This window comes from Catharus ustulatus, chromosome Z (genome assembly GCF_009819885.2).
Source record: "Catharus ustulatus isolate bCatUst1 chromosome Z, bCatUst1.pri.v2, whole genome shotgun sequence".
In the NCBI taxonomy this organism is placed as follows: domain Eukaryota; kingdom Metazoa; phylum Chordata; class Aves; order Passeriformes; family Turdidae; genus Catharus; species Catharus ustulatus.
The window spans coordinates 5,939,241-5,962,077 of NC_046262.2; the positions used below are offsets into that span (position 1 = coordinate 5,939,241).

The following is a 22,837-nucleotide window of genomic DNA, read 5'->3' on the forward strand; positions in this document are numbered from 1 at the left end:
GTTATTTTTATTTTGATCCTTGCTTGTCTTAGATCTCTTTGATCTGACTACTGAAGCCAAAGGTTGTGTCTTAATGAAAAGTATCCAAAGTTCTTGTCATAGCTGCTGTTTAGCAGAAATTAAAATGCATTTGGCCCATTCAATTGCACTTTTTTTTTTTTTCTCTTGAGAACCTTAATTAATCTAATATTTGACAATGGAATCTATCAGAACCTCTGATATGACTGCGTGTGAAGGTTTTTTTTGCAGTCCCCATTAGCCATGCTGGAAATTATAGCTAAGAGACTAGTTCCATATAACACAGTTATAAAATCTACAAAGGCCCAGGGGAAAAAATTGTTTCCTCAGGGTTAAAAATAAAAAATTATGGTGATAAGGAGATGCTGAAGGCAGATTGACATCTCTTAAAATTTTCATTTTTGTTTAAAAAAGCCCCAGCTTTCATAATGTTTTACCAACTTTTCTTTTTCTAGTTTTATGTGTGTGTGTGTGTGTGTGTGTGTGTGTGTGTTTGTGTGTGTGTGTGTATGTGTATATATATAGAGAGATATAAATAATATTAAAGAAAAATAGATTACATATAAGAGATTTAGGAGAGGATCAATGATCTCAAAGAACAGAATAGCATAGTGTTTTCCACAAGTGATTACATCCTAAAAGAGATGGGTTTGATAAAATTGGATATTAGTCCAGAAGTTTTTTTCTTATTTTTTAGTGATTTGAAAATGTAGGACCAGGTGATCTCCATAAATATTTTTATCTGGGTCTCTCTGATTTAATTAGTGCTATTACTCCATTAGTAATGGCTCATAATTTTGTTAGGGAAATTTTTTTCTTAAGCAATGCACCACTCCCTGAACTGTACGTGGCACAAAACAAGAAATACAGGATCAGTCAAACTGGATTGGTAAAACTTCCTGTTCAGTCCAGAATTCTGTAGCTAAAAAGAGCAGTCTTGGTGGTTTCAGAGTGGAAAAATATGCAATAAGCAGTTCTAAAAAGTTTAATAGGTAGATCCTGGCTTCCACTCAGAAGCAAGAGAGTTTACATTGGGACTGGTTGGACAATCAGATTTCTAGCAAGGACAGCAGAGAAAAAATGTGTAAATTGGAGATAAAATGTACTTCTTGGTAATGAATGCATTTTAGCAGGCCCCCATGAGGTATGGAAATGCATTTATCTCCATTTTACAGATAGAAGCTAAGGAACAAAGAGAAGAAGTGACTTAGTCAAGGTCATACAAGATCCTTACAGCAATGGTGAATTCAGCTTTTGGTGCCAGATTCCCCTCAAGTAAGGCTACCATTTCATTGAATTTCCCAGACATATTTATAAGGAGAAGAAACGAAACAAACAAGCAAACAAATGCGCAAACAAAAAATTAAGACTTTCTTCTGACAGAGTAATTGCTTTGAACTGTCTATTGGATAGCTGGAGTGCTGGCCAAAACATCACTGTGGACACCCTAATCAATTTTATGATGCTTGCACAATGCAGATGCACCTTGAAGGCACCTATCTTCAGTAAACAAACACTGCAAGATTGCACACACAGGTGCTATAAGACCAAAGGCTTTACAGATGTGCCAAGCTTTCTGCCAATCCATTTATCAACTGTGCAGCACTTACACAGGGAATGTGTCGCATCCTAGAAGTTCCTGATTCTTTGAACACCCATTGTGCTGTCAGCTTGCTCCCGTACCTCGTGGCCAGCAACACCCATTTAAGGAAATGCACAGGAGTGCAATCCCCACACATACACTGAGTTGGACCTTGGACACCACACACTTCTTACAATCCTTGGCTGATGAAAAAGTCTTAGATGAAAATATAAGACCCTTTCTGCATATTACAGAGATTTTTCCACTCCTGGATCCAAAATATTACTGGAAACAACAATGGAAGTCAAAAGCAGCACTGAAAATTAAGTGATCCCACCCTGCTTACAGGCACGTCTCTTGTATGTGAACCTACATCACAGAAGCTGTAACAGCTTAGGAATTTCTGTGGAGTTCATAAAAGTTCTAATGATTTAGCTGCTGGTCCCCCCCACCCCTACATATTAAATACTATTTTACATTCCCCACCTCAGAACTGCTTATGATAATCTTTTGTTGTCCATAAATCTCACAAAGTCATTCTGCTTCTGATCCCTCATTTCTGAGCTTGGTCTCATCAATTAACCTTGTGAAACGATGCCTGTATGACCAATAAGAATAAGATGGAAGTAGAAACTGTGAAGCACAATTACTGCTCTGTGAACCATTTGTTAGATGTGGCCTAAAATATATGCTGATCTGAGTACAAACACAGAGACTACTTGATTAAAGCAAAAAGCTAATTCATATTTTGAAGCGGAATAAATAAATAAATCAGCATAACCATCTGTGCTGTGTGTATCAGAAAGATCTGACAAAATATTTTTTCAAAGGTCTTCAGGATCATTCAGATGCAAGACCTGTGATGTTCAGCTTGTCATCAACCAGGAAAGTCATAGGTGAACTCATGAAAACTGGGTAAGATTTTCTTGGTAATAGTTATTGGTTTCCACTGTGGTGATTTCACTCTAAGGGAATCCTAAGTATTGTAAGTCTATGCCTGCACTAGAGATTTATTAGACACTGTCTCAGAGATGAACAGAATGGAGTAAGAGAACAGCAGCTCCTGCACCCAATCTTCAGTCTCTCACCAATACTGAGTTAGTGTCTGCTTGCTGTGGGAAACAGTGTGAATTAATTAAAATTATAGAATGAATTTGCTGCTATTCTGTAACACTAATGTAGTACAGATTTATTTTTTTTAAACCCATACAAACAAACTAGACTGCTGAATAGATAATCACTAACTGAAACTTCTGTTTATCCCTGGAAGATTTTCAGCTCAGGCCTAATCTTAGCATTGCTTAGTAACCATGGTTAGGAATCCTTTGGTACAACAGTTTGAGTTTTGTGGCTTTCTGCTTGCATTTCCTTTACTCGTACTCAATATGCTTCCTTTTCAAAGTCAAAACTTTTCTTTGTCAAGGAAAAGCTCCCTATGCAAAACCATTTAAAAAATCAACTTCAAAAAGACTCCTAGTTTGTTTCTCTTAAACAAAATATTTTGTGCAGAAAACAACAGAAGGAATTTGTGTTGAAAATATTGTTAGTCATAGGAAAGGATTTAGAATAGCTGACAGACACAAATAGATTAATTTTTCTAGTTTTACTATAGCTGTAGTAAGGGAAAAAATATTTTCTGGGGCATATTTTAGATTCTGACTTTTATAATTTTGACAAAGGAAAATTGACAGGGAAAAATCTTGAATATACCTGTATTTGATATCTTATATTGATCACATTACGCAAAAACATCTTTCAACCACAGCTATGTAGACGATACAGTCTAGGCAAAATTTCCCAATTATTATTGTTATGATTAACTGATTGTGATCACTTTTAATTGCACATGTGATATATAATCTATGAATTATTTGTCACTTTTAGGGCACTTTTCACTTGACTCCTTGAGGTGAATCATAGTTCTCTAGTAACCAAAGCTGCATACTTATGACCTGAGTACTAAATATGCAAGGACATTCTGCTATGAGGATTGTATTAATGCTTTGCCATTTAGCTGAAAACCACAATTCATTTCCCCCTACAATTTGTATGAATATTTCTTAATTGCATCACCTTTATTCAAACATTCACCAGCAGTGACAATAGAAAGGTCTGTTAGTCATCCAAACTTTCTGCAGCATTGCACTGAACCATCTGAAGATCATTAATGTGCTAATCACAAAAGGAAGGAGAGGAATTTGCAGAACTTTATGAGCAGTTAATGCAAAGTTAGATCCCAGGCTGTCATTTTTAAATAGGAGTAAAAAAAAAAAAAAGCCTAATATGCATAACTTCTCTTATCATACAGGGAAAATAGCATGACTAACTGACTGGCCATGAGCCAGTAGAGCAAAAGCATCACTCTTGGCAGGTGGATTCACTCATGCTGCATATGTGACACATCTTACTGATGGATTGTAGGAAACTACTGATACAATGTCGGAGGTGACTTGTTTCATCTCCGCAGAGGTCAAGGTTGGTTCAAGCTCCGTGTGGCTCAGGACCTGGACCAAAGCCCAGCAAAGTTAATATGACCATTTCCATCGACTTTGATAGGTTTTGCATCAGGCAGGGTAGATAGGAGTAGCTGCTGGACTTCAGTCAGGGAGGAAAATGGGAGCAGAAGAGTGAAGGAATATGTAAAAATCTGAAGAAACCTCACAGGTTTCAGCTGTGGTAAAATTTGCCCCTTCGTTGGATGAAGCATTTTAATGGGAAAAGTATAAAATCTAGGGTGGCTGTAAATGGTTAAACCATTCTGTAAATTCCAATTGTTTTCAGCAATCTATTTTTATTTTTTCGTTTTATTCTTTGATATTTTTTCCCCTCTTCTATGGTTTTAACAAAGGAAAAATACTGTCATATTGTGAGAAACCAAATGGTGTCAACACATGACACATCCTACACCAAACCCAGAAATGCCAGTGTGTTCCCAGGCTTACTTGAGGTAGAATTCACTTTAATTATTCATTTTAAAGCAGCAGGAAAGAGAAAGCTCATTCACTCTAGGTATTTGGAGAAGAATGAGAGTCTGAATGTGAACCACTTTATTAAAATTTCCTGAAGTTTAAGCGCCGTTGCTTCAGAGACAAAGATGCCGTGCTTGTATGTGACTAACAGCATATTCTGTCTGTAATGAAAAATTCCACGTAAAGAAGACATCCCTAAGGAGCTGAGCAAGCCAAGGAATCAAATGGACAAAAATCTGGCTTCACTCTCTCATGATGTATTTAAGTAGTTGATGAATAGGAAATATAAAGAGGAAAAAGACATGTTCAAAGGTAGAGACTTGAGAGGAAGAAAACAGAATTTAAAGGAAATTATTGTTATGTTATACCATATTATCGGAATTATGTAGAAGCGTTTGCAGAAAAAACCCAAAACCAACCAGCCAACCAAAAGAAAGAAAAAGTAAAAAAAAAAAAATTAAAAATCCCCAAACAAAACCCTAGAATGTGTTTATTTAGAGCAAACAGATATGGAGGCATGAATCTCTCACAGCAGTGATGCTGGTAGTGAGAGAATGTGGGATACATCAGTGGCATTATTATGAAGAGAGGAGCACACACCAAATGTCAGGGGTAGAACCGTAGACCCAGAAGACACAAGAACATATATGACCATAAGTAAGGAGTGGTGCAGCAGTAAAGAAGTCAGAAATTACGATAGATAAATCTGAAATCTCCCTTTCCTTGATGCCATCTCAGGTCCCATGTTTTGCTTTTACAGTATACCTTTTTAAATTTCACAGAGAGAAATTCCTTCAATGGTCCCAGACAATTCCATAACAAAATCCATCTGATATTTTATCAGCACTAAGCATGTCTGATGATTTTCATGTGTCCCCTTGAAAATACTCCTATTTTTACATTATTTTGTCCCTTCAGCATGAACTACTGCCTGAACAGTCATTTCCATGCATGTGGTTTACACTTTGTTCATTGCAAAGCCTGACACTTTTCATTTGGAAATTTTCTGGTTTCATTTAGGTTTTCAAGAGAAACATGTAATAGTTCTTGATTGAGGTTTCTTCACACTACCATATGGTACAACAAAAACCTCACTTAAATCAAGGGTTTGAGCTCTATCATTCCAGGATAAGTTAAGCAACAACAGTCTAGGAAATTACTCTGAACTTTCAACTGTCTCTTTGTATAAGAAAACACACATCCAGAGCAGATGCTGTGGTAGAGCAGGGGTATAGCAGTTATTCTTTCTGTGAGGTGCAAGAAACTTGACATGACTTTTGATATACCTTTTCACTTTTACAAAAACAACAAATCTAGCAACTAATGCAAACCAAAACTAAATCAAAGGTAACAAAACCAAAAAATCCCACAACCTTAAACCCAAATATTCATAAAAATCCCCAGAGATAATAACTTTCCGTAGAGAGTGTGATAGCTTCTTAAATTTCCTCAAAACTATTTATGTATAAGTTAGCTTGTAAATGGGTGTTTTCATTTATAGCTACTGAGTGAACATTAATTGTCAGCTTTGTGTTTGCCATTATGGGGAAAATATAATTTGAAGTTATTACAAAATTTTTGAAGAAATTTAAGGCATTATATCTAGCTTCTGACAGGTGAACTTTCCAAAACAGCACTCTCTGTAGTTGCAGCAAATGCTCTGCTTCCTTTCTTCATAGAGAGATAGGAAAGTAATTAAATACTTATCAATAACAAAAGCAATAAATAACTCTTCTTGTTCAATATGTGAAACAGGTGAAGAGAATAAAATAAAACTTCTACCCATGTTAAAGCGAACTGGCAACATGCCTGTGTTGCCAAATCTAAATGCAAGGAGTTCATAAGGGAGAGTCCCTACAGTAAAAATAACACTGCACAAAATAGTGTCTGGCCCATCTTGGTTAGATCATCCTCTCCTACTGAAAAGAGATGTTATTTGAGTGTGTCAGAAATATAATATCCACATAAAGTGTTAATGTACTACAAGGTATTCTTTATGCTATTAAAGTGCTAGTCAAGTGGGAAAAGTAAACTGCAAATTACCAAGGAAACTTTTCTGGAGAAGATTATGCTCTGACAGCCCCGATGTGATATGTGTATCAAGATTTAGTGTCCATTTATTAGTTTCTCAGCACAAGAGAACCCTGTGTCTGCCAAACCTGAATCATTACTCTCATTTTTCATTATATAATCAGTATGAAAATGGTGACTACCTGGATATTTTCCTGGACATGAGGTGTTCAAACTAAGTATGGCTAGATCACCATTATTGCATCATTGACTGATTATCATTCTGATTAATGTCTCTTCTTTATTTTCATTCCCTGTACTGAAACAATGCATATGTCACTGAGTAATTATCTCTAGTGTCTGTTTCTGAATTATGTCCTTGTCGTGTGTGCCTTTGTCACTGATACTCAACTTTACTCTGAGGCTTGAACCTTTCCCTCAAAACAAATAAATTAATAATAAACACCTGGTGGTGTTTAACTGAACTCAGAGTCAAAAATTGAGGCTATTCCCCTTATTGCCTGCTATATGTAATTCTTCGCCTCTATTTTTTTTTCCACGACCATTGCATTCTTCCCTCAAAGAAGCTGTCCAAGAGTTATGTGCATCATGTTCTATTTGAATAAAGATCCAAAATCTTCTGTTGGCTTGAATAACAGGAGCATTGATGTGAAAGGTTGCCACATACTTTCAGGCTGATAAACAGGCAAATCATATGGTCAACCTCTCTGATCATGGGTTTGCCCCCATTTCAAAGGTCTAAGGTCAGCTTTTCCCATAACAGAACTCTCATTTCCCACAGCTAAATTTATCACTATAAAAGGCAGAAGGGACTTGATTTTCACTCGAATATAAAACTAAGCTATTCCTGTGAATTTTAATAATATAGAACATCCAAAACTGTTATTAAGAACTCACATCTGCAGTTGAAGGGAGGGACCATTTTGACAGCCCAGTGTTAACCCCCTGTAACACCTATCCTCCCATTGTCTCTTGCCAATGTCTCTAGTGATTATGGCAGCCTCACCAATTTATCAGTAATAATCACCAGAGCAGAGGTGATTACCAAATCCTTTTATTAGGAGGTGTAAAATACATAAATACTGCTACCATTATAGAATGCCTTGCTGAAAAACATCCAATCTGCCAGAGTGACTCCAGAGACTGTGAAGTTATCTACTGTCATCCCACCCTCCTCATGACAACTCCCCTTTGATCCAAAATCATGCAATTAATACTCATTATATTGAAAAGATGATGTTTCACTGTTCAATAAAATAACTCCAGCAAAATTTGATCCCCAGTTCAAATATTTTCATTTCAGAAATGTTGGTCATAAATGGGATCCTGGAAAAATAGCAAAAAGCTATGATGAGCTTAATGTGTCAGATGCTAAATTTCATTTCCCATTTATGTTTAGAGACATCCTTCCTTTTGGGTTCATTTTGAAAAGAAGGACGATGTTGCAAAAAACAACTCATGGGCACTAGTCCATAGAGGGAAGTTAGAAGGTGGAGTCACTCAAAGGTATCCTAGGTATCACTGTACATCTGTTTTAATTTAAATTTAATTTTAATTTAAAAAGAGGTGACTGATAAGATGAAGCAAAAGGCCTGGCAGAGTCAAGGTAAAACCCTCTCTGATGTGAATGCCACTTGGAGCTACATCGTGAAGAAATTCCTAGTAACGAGAAACAGGACAGTGGCTGGTCTTTTACTTCAGTATTAAAAAAAACCAGATCTAATTATCTTTGTGTGTTGAAAACTCCTTTATCTGAGGGGAAAGGGAGTTCCAAAGTGGAAGGGAGGGGGGGAAGAAAGAAAAAAGGAGGGATGCGAGAGAAAGAGAGTCAGAGAAAGACAATATAGTACTACCCTAGGATTTTTATCCTTTTTGAGTTTAAAAAACAGCCTCAAAAGACAAAAAACTACCCTGAAGTTAAAATTCTAAAGTGATAAATATCCTTAACGGGAAAAAGACTTTCATGAAGATCAAATCAGTTCCTGGAATTTACTGGAAGGGAATATTTCTGGCTAAAACTAAAACATGGTTCTTTTGTCCTTGATATGCTTTCCCAGATACCATAGAGAAGCTAATGGAGGTCCTGTCTGGGCATTATGGATGGAAGGATTTCTATAAATGCATTCTGCTTTCCGGCTCCTACCCCGACATTTTCCTGCCAAAGCCGTGACTTCTCCCTGATTTTGCTTTGCATGGTGAGGGCTGCTGGGATGGCTTCTGTGAGAAGCTGCTGGAAGATTCCCCTGCCCTCATGGAGCCAGTGCCAGCTCCAGGGTGGACCCAACACCAAGGCCAAGGACATCAGGGGCAGTGGTAGGATTTCTGCTAAAATGCATTTAAGAAGGGAAAAAATAAGCAGAAACTGCTGAACACCAGCCAGCTTAGGAGTGAGGATGTCTGAGAGGAGCAGCCCTGCAGACACCCAGGGCAGTGCTGGAGGGGCAGGAGCTGCTCCAGGCTCTGGAGCTCAGATTCCCCTGCAGTCCCTGGAGGAGCCCATGGGGAGGTAGCTGTGCCCCTGCAGCCCAGGGAGGGCAGGGGGAGCAGAGATCCACCTGCAGCCCTGGAGGAGCCCAGGCTGGAGCAGGGGGATGCCCAAAGGGGGCTGTGACCCCACAGGATTCCTGTGCTGGAACCTGGCAGGACCTGCAGACTCACAGAGAGAGGAGCCCAGGCTATTCCTGTCAGGTTTGCTGGCAGGAATCATGATCCCATGGGAAGGACCCATGCTGAAGCAGTTCATCCCATGGGAAGGATGCTACGGTGGAGCAGGGGAAGGGGATAAGGATTCCAGGCCCCGTAGAGGAAGAAAGAGCAGAAACATGTGATGAACTGACCACAGTCCCATTCCCCTTGCCCTTGCAGTGCTGAGTGGGAGGAGGTTAAGAAAATCAGGAGTGAAGTTGGGCCTGGGAAGGAGGGACAGGTGGGGGGAAGATATTTTTTTTTTTTAATGATTTGGATTTATTTCCTATTCTACTCTTATTTGGCTGGAAATTAATTAAATTCATTTCCCCAAGATGAGTTCATTTTGCTGAGACAGTAACTGGTGAGTGACCTCTCCCTTTCCTTACCTTGAACCACAAACCTTTTGCTGCATCTCTCTCCTGTCCAGCTGAGGAGGGGAGGGAGAGAACACCTTTGGTGGATGCCTGGCATCCATCCCGGGTCAACCTGCCACACCCCCTTTGTCCCTGGGTCAATCAGAGCAGCCTAAAGTGATTTCATGGGGATTCTGTAGTTCTGGTATCCCCAGCTTGGTGCCTGAGCCTATTATGTGTGGGTAGAGTTAAAAAGCCAGCATGACCTATGAGCACAGCTCAAGGAGCAGACACAGCAGTGAGCTTTGCTCTCCATAAGGACATTGCCTCTGCTCCCATAAAAGAAGACATGCATTGCAAATGCGTGCCCTAAGAAATATTGAAACCAATGCTGAATGCACTTCTGGAAACTTGATATTTTCATCACATGCCATCTAAGCTAATACACTGCACTGTTTACAGTCCTCCACTACAATATATTTTGAAATGATTACCTTGCTCTGAGTCATTTGTGTCATAATGCTCTCCATAGGTACCCATAAAATGAAAATGTAAGCCTCTTTTATTGGTGGCACTGCATCTTAATTGAAAATATTAAAGGCTATTGCTCTCCTACTGTTTTTTTTTCCTTTTTCTTTTTTTTCCTCTTTTTGCTTCTCCCTCTCTGTTTAATTGGCTAATCATATGAATTTTTTTTTAATGAAATAATCATGAAAGAAAATATGAAGCTAATTTAAATTCAAACTGGATTTGGTGATATTTAAGTGATTATCCCAAAGTAGCAGAGGGTGTAAGAGGCAATAAACATCTGCTACGTTCATGACCATTGGCCTCACTGTTTACGAGCTAGGGAGATATTTATTTCAAGAGACATGCTTCTCTTTGGTTTAGACTGTATTTTTTCCCCTTGTTTTATATTTATTTCTTCCCTTGTAAAATTTTAAAGTAGGATTTTTCATTTTTTTTTCTTTTCCTCCTCTCTCACCCCATCTCCTTTCACACTAACAGCAGAGTGAAATCCAGGTAAATGAGAAACTTTTTCCAAGAAATCTTTCAGCCAGTAGGGATGGGCGGCTTAGCTGTTGCTCCTCTTGTGAACTGTGTGAACTGCTCCAGGTTTATGGGCTGAAGAAGTTAATAGGAATTCTGTATTGTAGTTGGTTCATTGTCCAGCTGCCATTCAATTGTGTATGTTGAATGTAATTGCTGAGTGAGGCTGTAACCTTTTCCTTTTCTCTTTCCCTCACATGCAGTAAGCACCAGAAGTTGAAGAACAAGTTGTAACTGAAAGATGCAGGCAGTTTTCTGGTTTTGTCTTTTTAGTGAAGAAAATAAAAAAGCAAAATAAAGCAGACTTTTTTTCTGAGATATTTGGAAGAGAATTTATCTATTAGCAAGAGACCTTCGAGGCAGTGCTTTTAGGAATATGAAAAATATATAATATTTGATCAACTTGTGTAATGCATTTTACTTTGAACACAGAAGTGTTTCTTCAGCTCTCAAACAGAATAAGACAATTTCCATGTCAATATCCTTAGAAATGGAAGAGTTTGCTTTAGATGCTTCTCTGGGTATTCTTCATTTGAATGAATTATATATTTATTTTAATCAAATTTTATATGTTACTGAAATGCCATTGTGGCAGCAAGCCGCTGGTGAGCATGTGGTGATACAGGGTATGTTTTAGGGAACTTCATCCATGAGATTGCAATAGTTTCCAGGAATCACCTGTTGGGAGTAAACATCCACAGATTCATAATTTTAATTGTGAAGGGTCTGAGTAAATAATGGGTTAAGTTTTGTAGTTTCTATTTATAAAGAATATGGAGAATGCTGTGGCTCTTTTCTGTCAAGCTCTCAAATGATATCAGCCTGATAACCTTTAGTTACCTTTACAAAGAATCTCAGTCAAGAATATGTAATGATTCCATACTTTAACTCTTCTACATCTTGCATGACATTTATAGTCAGGGTGCATGCTGTATTAAATATACACAGTTCAGATTTCTCAATATTTTATCTGTGGTAAGGCTCTGCTACCACCTGTACCACAGAACAAATTTATAATGCAAAGAAAGAATCTGAAATTGTTCTGAAAGAAGTCGATTTTCCTTCTTCTGTAGGTATGAAAATGAATGTAGGAACTTCTGTTATGGCCTATAGTAAATATAACTGACTCAATGTAGAACCTTTACTAAATATTATCATCTTCTGGTCACTTGGAATTTATTTGGTGAGCCCTTCTGCATCAAGGCCCAGGATTTTCAGTATTTCATCATTCATTAACTCCGTTACTTCTTGGTTATTAGAAAAGGGTTTTTGTAGACTAAAGTCAGAGAAGTTGAAATTTTGGGCCACTGTAGAGAGCCAATCAAGAAATTCTGAAGCAACATAAATCTGTGAGATGGAGGTTGATGGTTTACAGATAACTTTTTAAAAAATATTATTCTAATCTTTTTTTTAAATATTTAATCTTGTCTGTTTTCTTTTACTTTCCATGGAAATAAGCACAGGGAAAAAGCTAAAAAATACACTGAATTTGATATTTCAATACTGTCTATGAAAATTTTACTGCTTCTATACTCAAATTCTATTAAGTCTGAAAATCTCAGAAGCTGCTTAATTCTCTAAATGGGAAAATCCAGAAATGAGGATTTCACTTACTGACAGGCTTGAATATGGACTCAAAAACAAGGAAAGGAATGTGTCACAATGTGCTTGTTATTTTGCTTGGAAATTTTATGGTCTAATTCCTATGTTAAAACAAATGAAATACAGATAATTACTCCAGATGAAGGAAGTGTTATTATTTCTAATTTACAGACTGGGAGAGCAAAGGCAGAAAACACATCTTTAAAGTGACAAGAGACACTGTGGGATCCTTGCTTAAGAGTCCTGAACACAGCACAAAGTGATTTGAATTGTTCACTGAAGATTTTACTGCAAGAATGAACACTTACTTTCCCTTGGGAAAGAAAGAAAGAAAGAAAGAAAGAAAAGAAAGAAAGAAAGAAAGAAAGAAAGAAAGAAAGAAAGAAAGAAAGAAAGAAAGAAAGAAAGAAAGAGAGAGAGAGAGAGAGAGAAAGAAAGAAAGAAAGAAAGAAAGAAAGAAAGAAAGAAAGAAAGAAAGAAAGAAAGAAAGAAAGAAAGAAAAAGAAAGAAAAAGAAAGAAAGAAAGAAAGAAAGAAAAAGAAAGAAACAACAACTATTCAAGGCTGTAATTGGTATTATTTCATTTCACAAAGAGAGAGAAATCTAAATTCTGAAGGTCGCCTGCATATTTGGTTTGTGAAGTTTTCTAGAAAAAAGAGAAATTAGGAAGTCAAAGTGATTATATTCTTCCCTTCTTTTCCAGGTTTTCTTTCTGTGTTTTCCAAAAGATTGGCAGTACAAATAAAATGTCATCATATAATATAAAAAGTTTAATAAACATCTTCACATAGCAGAGCACAGAGTGGCAGACTGACATTGTGAGATGGATTTTGTTAGGAATCTGCTTATTTTTGTTGTTATTGAATTGGGTTTTTTCTTAGTTTATTTCTATGTGATTATTTTTCAAGGTACAGGACATCTCAAGGCAGAATATCTTGGCATTATAAGCTGAGGAGCAATTACTTTGCCCCACAAATTTCCAACAGATTGAAACAGAATGTAACTTTGCAAAAGGAAAAAGAAAGAAAAGGATAAAAAAAAAAGAAAAGACACATTTTACCTCCACTTACATGTAGCTCATGCAAACCTGAACTGCAGCTCCAGGGCACAACTGAAGATTTGATATTAAAGTGTTTCATTTGCAACCAATTATGCTCAGGATTAGATTCCACTGCTTCCTCGCTTAACAGTACAGTACCTTGATTTCAAACAACCTGATAGAGGTTTGTTGGCTTCGTTTTTTTTCCCCCTCTTCGCTCTCTTTTCTCCCCTTTTCCTGCCCCTTAGAACCATCTCTGCCTTCATCAAAACAATTCCATTTGTACTTATGAAAGCATTACAGCCAGTAAGGAGAGAGTACAGAATAAGCTTAACCATTGTAGCCTTTTTCCCATCTGAATATCACGAATCTTGTATCTCACCATGGTGTAAGGTCTCTGATTACATCAACCTCTCCAAATTATGCTGAAATGGAGGCCATTCAATTTGCTACAATCAGTAACTTTCGAAAGAGCCCTGCATAATTGATTTCACAGTAATATAGGCACAGGTGAATGAGTTCCTCAGCCTCGTTTATACAGTGTTTTCTTTCATTCCAAAGTGCACTATTCAATAGAAATCACATTTTTTTCCCAACAGTTGGCAGGTAAGGCTTTTTTTCATATACAAAGTTGTGAGACAGAAAGAGAGAGTGGGGGGGTTGGAAATAGTGTAGAAACATGAAAATTGAAATAAATGCCCTGGGTGAAATACCAAATGCAGACATGCCTTGGGTGAAATGACTTCTCTTTTCTATGTGTCTGATCAAGGTGGGGAATGACGGACAGGATACAAAAATACAGGATACAAAAACCTGTTGAAATTTAAATGTATTCCACAAGTGCAATTTGTCATGGGACGTATGGAGTGGGGTTTGCACATAACTTCAAAGCTGAACATTCATTCAAGGTAGAAAATACCTGTGCTTATCAACTAAAGAGGCTATGGGCACCAATACTGGTGTTGGAATTAGAGAAAAACTTTGGAAGCTGGGTAAAAACTGTGCCAGGGACAACTGAAATGGAGAATTGCCTTAACACCAGCATGTGGTACCATCTCTGCCATTTTCTCCCCTTGCATGGAGCCAGACCCACTGGTTATTGTTCAGTAGACCAAACTCCTTAAGTCCAAAGTAGTATTTGTACTTTATAGGCCTGTGGTGGAAACTCCATGAACAAGAATACATCACAGAGTGTGTAGGCTTCCATGAGCGCTTCCTGCTGGGAGAGAAACAAGGGGAACAGCAGAAAACAAACAAACAAACAAACAAACAAACAAACAAACAAACAAACAAAGGGATGGATAGATAGATAGATAGATAGATAGATAGATAGATAGATAGATAGATAGATAGATAGATAGATAGATAGATAGATAGATAGATAGACAGACAGACCCAGGTGGCAAATAAGAAGCATTAAATTATTGGGATATGGAAGAGTGTTTAGGCTACTGAAAATAAAATTTAAATAAAGCGCTAAGGGATATTTGCAATATAGAGGCAAGGTAGGATAATTCAATAGGTGTTTGGAAATTAAAAAAAAAAAAAAAGAAAGAAAAAGAAAAAAATGGTCCTTTAATTTGAGAGAAAAACAAGGAGGGTATCTCCAAATCAACCCCATCTGCAACAGAGTTCATTCCAAAGAATGATTTTGAGCTGTCAGTCTACACTGATTCCAGAAGAAGCCCAACTAATCATGCCAGACTTGAGCTGAGTATATCTAATTTCAAACAAGAAGGATCTTGTGCCATGAGGTTGGTGTGCATTATACATAAGGAAACATGGGAGTGGTAATACCAAGGGCAAACCAACAGATTAGGTTCCCTTTCACCTGCACCTGATGTATTCTTGTTCTCCCAATGTTCAGCTATAGGATTTATTGCTGTCATGAGAAGTATGTGTATAACTGCACAGATTTTTTGTGTGTCTAGGGATGTGTGTGTGTACAAATTCACTGCAAAAACAAAAAGTTGTCTCTGAGCAGTCCCATTTTAGGAAGAATGCAGCTGCCTCTGTATATTAGTACTCCCTTTTCTGAAGAATTAGAGGGTTTATGAGCTTTGTGCCACTGTTTGATTATGAAACACTGAGGAAACATGTTCACTCTATTCAAATCTAAGAAGCACTAAAGTTTATGCTGCCTAAATCACTTCTAAATCTGAACTATTTGGATCTCTGAATTTTATGATAATATTAACAGAGCTTCTGGTTAATCCCATTTTTTTTTGTATTGTTTAATTTTACATGAGTAAATATAATTACTCCTTTTGTCAGAAGTTCTAATACCAATTTATAATTCATGGAGTTAATTATGTTAACGAGGAGGTAATCATTTCTCAACTCTCTCCCCTGTAATTTTAAAGGATTTTGATTTTTTTTTCCCCTCTCTCATTCTCACCTCTCCTTTTACAATTTCTCTTCCAGCCATGAAGTGGGAGCATACACAATTCATCTGTGATATAATTATTTACCATGGCAACAGTTTGTGAATGGGATTGTGAAGTTGCAAATAACTAAAAAGAAGCTTAAGTAAAACAGGCTGAAAAATTATCCTTTTCAAAACAAGTGAAGAGTCCTTTGAGGTCAGGAAAGCTTTTGTCACTCCAATATGTTAAAACAGGAGGAGGTGAAAAGCAAGTTTAGGTGCTTCTTTTTCCTCCTTTGACAAAACCTTTGGTAAAATCTGATGAACAAATGAAGATGAGTATTTGACATGTGTTTGTGTATGTGCAAATTTGTTTTGGGAAGTGTCTGTTTGACTGAAAATAAAGAACATTTGAACAGACTTGCCCTGAATCTCACAGTGCCCAGCAAGAATAAGAAAATTTTTAAAGCATCTAATATTGAAAAATGATGGAAAAGAGAGTCATACTTGCGGTGGTTGATTTTTTCTCATTAAATTTCTGAGATGAACAGATAGCCCAAATTCATACTGATATGCAAGACCCCCTAATTTTAGAGTCTTAGAAGCAGATAGACAAAATCTATTGAAAACTGGTGCCATAATCTTTGTATTTTGCTTGAGGCTGCTGTTGACAAATCTTTCCCTACCACCCATCCTATTCAATCATCTATTGAGAATTTTAGTACTGCTGCTTCAGAATCAAAGAAATCTATTGATGTTCTTCAAAGGCACACTGAGCTGCATATGAAAAGAAAACAATAACAACAAAAACTCATCCAGATGCACCATGATTTACAGTTTACCCGCCTGGGAGTAGAGTTAGGTGCCATGTGTATCCTGATTCACAGCCATAATGATTTAAGAATCAAAATATTTCAGAGGAAAAGATAAAAAAGCCATCAATGGAATTCATTGAATGTTAATTAATCTAGGAACACTTTGAAAAGTCTCCCATGCCCAGTTGGTGGCGTGAAGGGGGGTTTTGTAAGATGTATGTCCAGCTTTCTCTAAGATCAGTCCTGATCTGCCTCTGTCCTGGAGAAATGTCTCACTTTCCATGGCAGGTAAGCTGAGTCCTAAACAATAAAGTCTTTTCATTGACACCAGCGGAGTTGTGGTCATGGCCAGTGAATTAATATAAAAGAAATTTGCATAGAAAAACATTGATTTGTTCTGGAAATACAGAAATATGAGTTTTGCTTTGTTTTGTTTTTTGTTTTTTGTTTCTTTGGTTTTGGGTTTTGGTGTGTTTTTGTTTTTTATTTTTATTTTTGTTTTTGTTTGTTTTGTTTGTTAGTTGGTTTTTTGGTTTGTTTTTTTTTTACAATTAGGTTTTAAACTGTTTTAAGTTATACTACTCAATAGGGCCCCTACAGAACCTTCTTGAGGTTCAGAACAGAAGCAGAGGAGAAAGAACATTGATTATAACTGCCCTGTCTGGTCTGAAAACATCTGGAAACAATCCTGAACAACCTCAAAAAGAGGAAAAACATATCATCCCCCGGTGAAGGAGCATGTGATGCTTGGTTTCCCACAGTTTTGTGGCATGTTTTTGGGCTTTCTGACAAGGGATGAGCTCTGACTGAAAATTTTTCATGAGACATTAATAAAACTTGGATCTCAGCATTGATTTTCTCATTTCTCCTGACAGGTGAGTTTGCATGGCTTCTACTCCCTTTAAAGGGTCAAACAGTGCATTCTCACTTCCTTTATTACACTATTTTACAAAAACTGTGTCGTGAATATTTTGTCACCACTATATCAGGTAGTTGAAAACAGATTATTAAGAGGTGGATGAGCAGACAGATATGCATTTACAAAATATTTTCAATTAAACTTGATTTTTTTGTTTTGTTTTGTTTTTGTTTTGGTTGTGTGGGGTGTTTGCTCTGTTTGTTTTTTGGTTTTTGGTTTTTTGGGTTTTTTTGGTTGGTTGGTTGGTTGGTTAGTTTTTGTTTGTTTTCTCCTTACAACAAAATTCTATTTTTTTTCTTGAATTGCAATCTAAGTCTGACATAAAAATCTGAGATTTCTTTAATCTGTGTCCATGGCAAATTTAGGGACTTTCATGTATTACGGTGGAAGTAATTACACAATGGAAGATTTCCAGATTCCTGTAAGAAAGGCTTGACAGTCAGATTTACAGCTGTGTTTAGGCTGCAAAGGTGCAGGGAGGGACTAAATAGGATACATAACCACGTTTGGACAGAAAATGCAATTATGAACCTAACTCTTCTAACTGCATTTCTAGATCAACTTCAGGTGTTTAATTGAATGTTTTTATGCATTGTTAGAAAGACACTTTCTATTTCTACCAGTGAAGTATTCCTGGGTTTAAAGCAATAACACTGAGCATAATGGATTTTTTTTTTTTTGGGGGGGGGATGAAGGTAGGGTTGGGGAAGGTGCCTTTTGTATGGATCTAAAAGGTGTCTGTGTATTGTTGGACAAAAAAATTTATATGTATGTACAGACATTCATCTAGAGTCATGCAGCAGATGCAAAAAAAGCAAGAAATCAATTACTTTGTAGAAGTTTCCATGCAAAAAAATAAAGGGGAAAAAAGCTAATTCTTTTCAAGACAGAAGAAATGTCCTGCTAACTTATTGCTTTGTGCCTCAGATTATGTTGATTTTGGTAATTCACTCTTGTGTGAGGGAACAAACTAGCTTCATTATAAAAGAAGAATGTGCCATGTGTGTTCATGAGTCTTTCAGACTCAGTGTCAAAGAAAATGTGAAAGTTTACATGGCTTTCAACAGTTTGCTGTGAAACTATCCACAGGAAGAAATGACAGCACAGCTCCAGCTGAGGAAAAGAGATACAACATTCAAATGTCACTATCAATACTGATTTAATTGCTGTATGTATATGAGAAAAAAAAGAACAAGTCTTTACTGACAAAACAAAGAAAACTTGCCTTGGAAAGGCCACCTCATTGCCATTAAAAAAAACAAAAAGAAATAAAAAGAAAAAGATTTTTCCATGCCTTGGGGTTCTTTAGCAGGGACCAGAACATCAGACATAGTTTTTTCACACCTGAACAATGCTCTTTCATTTCCACTTCTAAATATATCAGATTTATATTGCAAAGTAATGTAGATTTTAGGATGGGAAGAAAAGATTCCCAAAGATAAAGATTCTTTATCTTGAAGTTAATAAGAAAAGTAATAATAAGAAAGATATTTTCTGCAAGGGCACAAGACAAGAGAGAAGATCTTGAGAAGTGTTTATGTGATATACTTATTCAGTCATGGCCAGGCAACTGATATTCTGAGTTTCATTTTTTGTTCACAGATCCCAGGAAGAGGGAAAGAAGGAAAGAAGGGGATTTTGGTACTTGTAGCTTTCAAGAGAATAATTTGGAGTCTTCATGAGCCTTCACACCAATTTGAGCTGCTTTTTTTTTTGTTGATGTTGTTATTTTTATAAATATTGGGGTCAAGAGAAAAGTTTTTCACATTCCTTCTTTTTCACTTTTTTGGAACATCCATATATTGGGGCTAATGGTTTTGCAAGCTTCATATGGATATTTTATATTAAAGGGAGGCTTCTTTTCATGGTAGCTTCTCTAATGAGTCATTTCTCCTTCCTTTATTTCTCATTTAACTCACTCGAGGGTTATAAAGGGATCAAATCTACCTCTGTGGATGTTTCTAGGACTTCAGGCTGTTCTTTAAGCTCACTATTTCCAATGCTTTAATGTGTATTGCCCATCATTACAAGCTTTGAAACATTCACCACTGGAGCATTGCCTTTATCAGCATATGTGAAAGCTCTAGTGAAGTTAAAAAACATTATTTACTTTTTAAACACATGTGGATTTCACTTTCAGAGGAGTTAAGTTTCAGCTGCTAATACTAGGTCAAACACAGTACAATAAACAAAATCAAGGTTCATCAGTTTCTACTATGCTTTCTACCTCATGGTCTCAAACATTTGAACAGGCTTGTGTTGTGATGGAGAAAATTTTCCCTACCTGTCCCAGTATGTAATCCAAGTGGATTGGGCCAAAGCTTTTTCCTTCCTAAACCTTGCAAATTCATAGCTGCAACATGGCATCTAAAGTGTTAATCAGACGTGTTCCTTACAAGAAATTTTATGTCATATAAGTATGATAGATGGATAGATGGATAGAGAGATAGATAGACAGAGAGAGAGATAGATAGATAGATAGATAGAGAGAGAGAGAGAGAGAGAGAGAGAAAGATAGAGAGAGGTGATACATAGATATGCAGAACACATCACACAGTGGAAATAACCCCAAATGCAATAACACACCAGGTCTAAAAGTAAAGTTAAAACACATTTCTTTGCCTTGGCTGTTTGCTTAAGTGAATTTGACCTCCCCTTCCCTCTGTCTAAAATCTTCCTGTTACTTGTGTTGTTATAGATTGTGGCATCCGTGTAGCATTTTCCTCTTCCTTATATCATGGCAACAAGCAAGTTAACAATCAATGGGTAACTCAAAAATGTCCTTTCTTCAGTGGCAGTAGATTTTTGAAAGGCATATTGACATAAAATTTCTCCCTTACCACCTTTACAGACCATTCTTACTAAAAAAAAACCAAAAAAACCACAAAGATTTGACTGCTCCATTAATCATTAAAAACAAAAAAGAAAAGTTTGCTCTCCTTTAATTTGCAATCAGTGATGAAAAACAAATCCAGCCTTTCTCTTCAAAAAGCAAAATAAAATCCAAATAATGTAGCCTCCAAATAATTATCAGCAGTCTGGCTGTACTGTCAGGGAGCAATACACAAGATTCAATTTTAACTAGAGATTATAGCCCAGCAACCTCGTAGCCCTGAATGTCAGTCCTGTCACCTTCTCCTGTCAGGAAGTGTGTCAGGACTCATAGGGGCAGTGTGAAACAAAGGCTATGTTTTACCTCACCAGGGGTAGTGTATCCAAATTAGTCGAGGAAAAAAATGTCAGAAGTTTCCTGGCCCGCTCCTCCTCCTCCTCCTCCTCCTCCTCCTCTTCCAAGTGAAATCAGAAGGAGTCACTTCCCAATGGGATGCTCCCTGTTGCAGCCTTCCTCCTCCAGTCTACCACACCCATCACTGTGACAAGGGGTTTGCTCTGCTCCTCATACCCAGGGCATGATGAACCAAACATTCCAGGAACATATTCTGGAGCCTGAATCTCATGGATCATCTTGCCTTGTTCTTAAGTGAAAAAGAAAAGCTGTTCAGTATTTTCCTGGAGGTTGGGGTGCTGTACTTTTCACAGGGGTGATCTCTGCTAATTGTTTGTTATGTCGACAGTTTAAGCAGTGATTCCTCATTGGTCCCCTACAGGAAAATTTGCCGGTGTGGAGTCTCTCAGTGCCAGGGTGTGGGCTCACAGCTCCCAGTGCAAGGCCATGAGAGTGAGGGGAAAGCCTGGGATTCTGCAGCTCATAATCAAACTGCTGTCATAGCTCTGGGGGGGTTTCATTCTCCAGAGACTTCCAGCAGCTTCCTTTCTCTGGGAAAGGGAAAGGGGAAAAGAGAAAACAGGAAAGGGAAAAGGGGAAAAGGGCAAGAAGGGCGAAAAGGGCAAAAAGTTGGAAAACGTCAAAAAGGGGGAAAAGGGCAAAAAGAGGGGAAAGGGGGGAAAAAGGGGAAAAGGGGGAAAAGGAAAAGGAAAAGGAAAAAGAAAAGGAAAAGGAAAAGGAAAAGGAAAAGGAAAAGGAAAAAAGGGGACAGAAAAAAGGAATAGAAAATGGAAAAGGAGGAGGGGAAGTTCAAAGAAGGGAGCGGAAGTTCAGGGAAGGGAGACACAGGGAAAGGAAATGATAAAAGGAAAAAGAAGAAAAAAAGAAAAAAGAAAAAAAAGAAAAATAAAAAAGAAATAAATAAAAAATGAGAAAAGATAAAAAGGAAAAAGAAAAAAGAGGAAATGGAGAAAAGAAAAAAGAAAAAAGAAAAAAGAAAAGAAAAGAAAAGAAAAGAAAAGAAAAGAAAAGAAAAGAAAAGAAAAGAAAAGAAAAGAAAAGAAAAGAAAAGAAAAGAAAAGAAAAGAAAAGAAAAGAAAAGAAAAGAAGAAAAGAAAAGAAAGAAAAGAAAAGAAGAAAGAAAAGAAAAGAAAGAAAAGAAGAGAAAAGAAAAGAAAAAAGAAAAGAAAAGAAAAGAAAAGAAAAGAAAAGAAAAGAAAAGAAAAGAAAAGAAAAGAAAAGAAAAAAGAAAAGAAAAGAAAAGAAAAGAAAAGAAAAGAAAAGAAAAGAAAAGAAAAGAAAAGAAAGAAAAGAAAAGAAGAAAGAAAAGAAAAGAAAGAAAAGAAGAGAAAAGAAAAGAAAAGAAAAGAAAAGAAAAGAAAAGAAAAGAAAAGAAAAGAAAAGAAAAGAAAAGAAAAGAAAAGAAAAGAAAAGAAAAGAAAAGAAAAGAAAAGAAAAGAAAAGAAAAGAAAAGAAAAGAAAAAAGAAAAGAAAGAAAAGAGAAAAGAAAAGAAAAGAAAAGAAAAGAAAAGAAAAGAAAAGAAAAGAAAAGAAAGAAAAGAAAAGAAAGAAAGAAAAGAAAAGAAAAGAAAAGAAAAGAAAGAAAAGAAAAGAAAAGAAAAGAAAAGAAAAGAAAAGAAAAGAAAAGAAAAGAAAAGAAAAGAAAAAGAAAAGAAAGAAAAGAAAAGAGAAAAGAAAAGAAAGAAAAGAAAAGAAAAGAAAAGAAAAGAAAAGAAAAGAAAAGAAAAGAAAAGAAAAGAAAAGAAAAGAGAAAAGAAAAGAAAAGAGAAAAGAAAAGAAAAAAAGAAAGAAAAGATAAAAGAAAAAAGAAAAGATAAAAGAAAAGATAAAAGAAAAGGAAGTTATGGCTTCTACGGAATAGTTGGAAGTTTTTATTTTATTCATTCTCAATTGTGAGCATGATTGGAAGTAGCTAATTGTTTTACATCTTAAGATATTGCTCTTCCAAGAGCTAGCTCACCGTATGCAACTGTTTAAAGCATTTGAATATGCTTTCTGTGTGCACGGTTTTCTGCTTCAGTGTCCTCCCTTGGCTGCCTTTTCCTAGCCTCATTCTTTATTGCAAAGGACATTTGCAATGAAAATGGGATCTCTGCTTCTTAACAGTTCATCTGCTCCTGCTGCTCATTTCCCCACCTGAAGTCACAATCCTCCACTTG

General features: G+C 36.6%; 1 long non-coding RNA gene across 1 annotated transcript in view; it reads left to right on the forward strand.

The window, feature by feature from the left end:
• The window catches only part of LOC117010560, a 66,365-nt gene extending 53,731 nt beyond the window's left edge, over positions 1-12,634 (forward strand). The window contains exons 5-7 of the long non-coding RNA XR_004420711.1: positions 2,431-2,515; positions 8,658-8,795; positions 12,465-12,634. This is a non-coding gene — a long non-coding RNA (uncharacterized LOC117010560). The remainder of the gene's footprint in view (positions 1-2,430; positions 2,516-8,657; positions 8,796-12,464) is intronic.
• Positions 12,635-22,837: the final 10,203 nt, after the last annotated feature.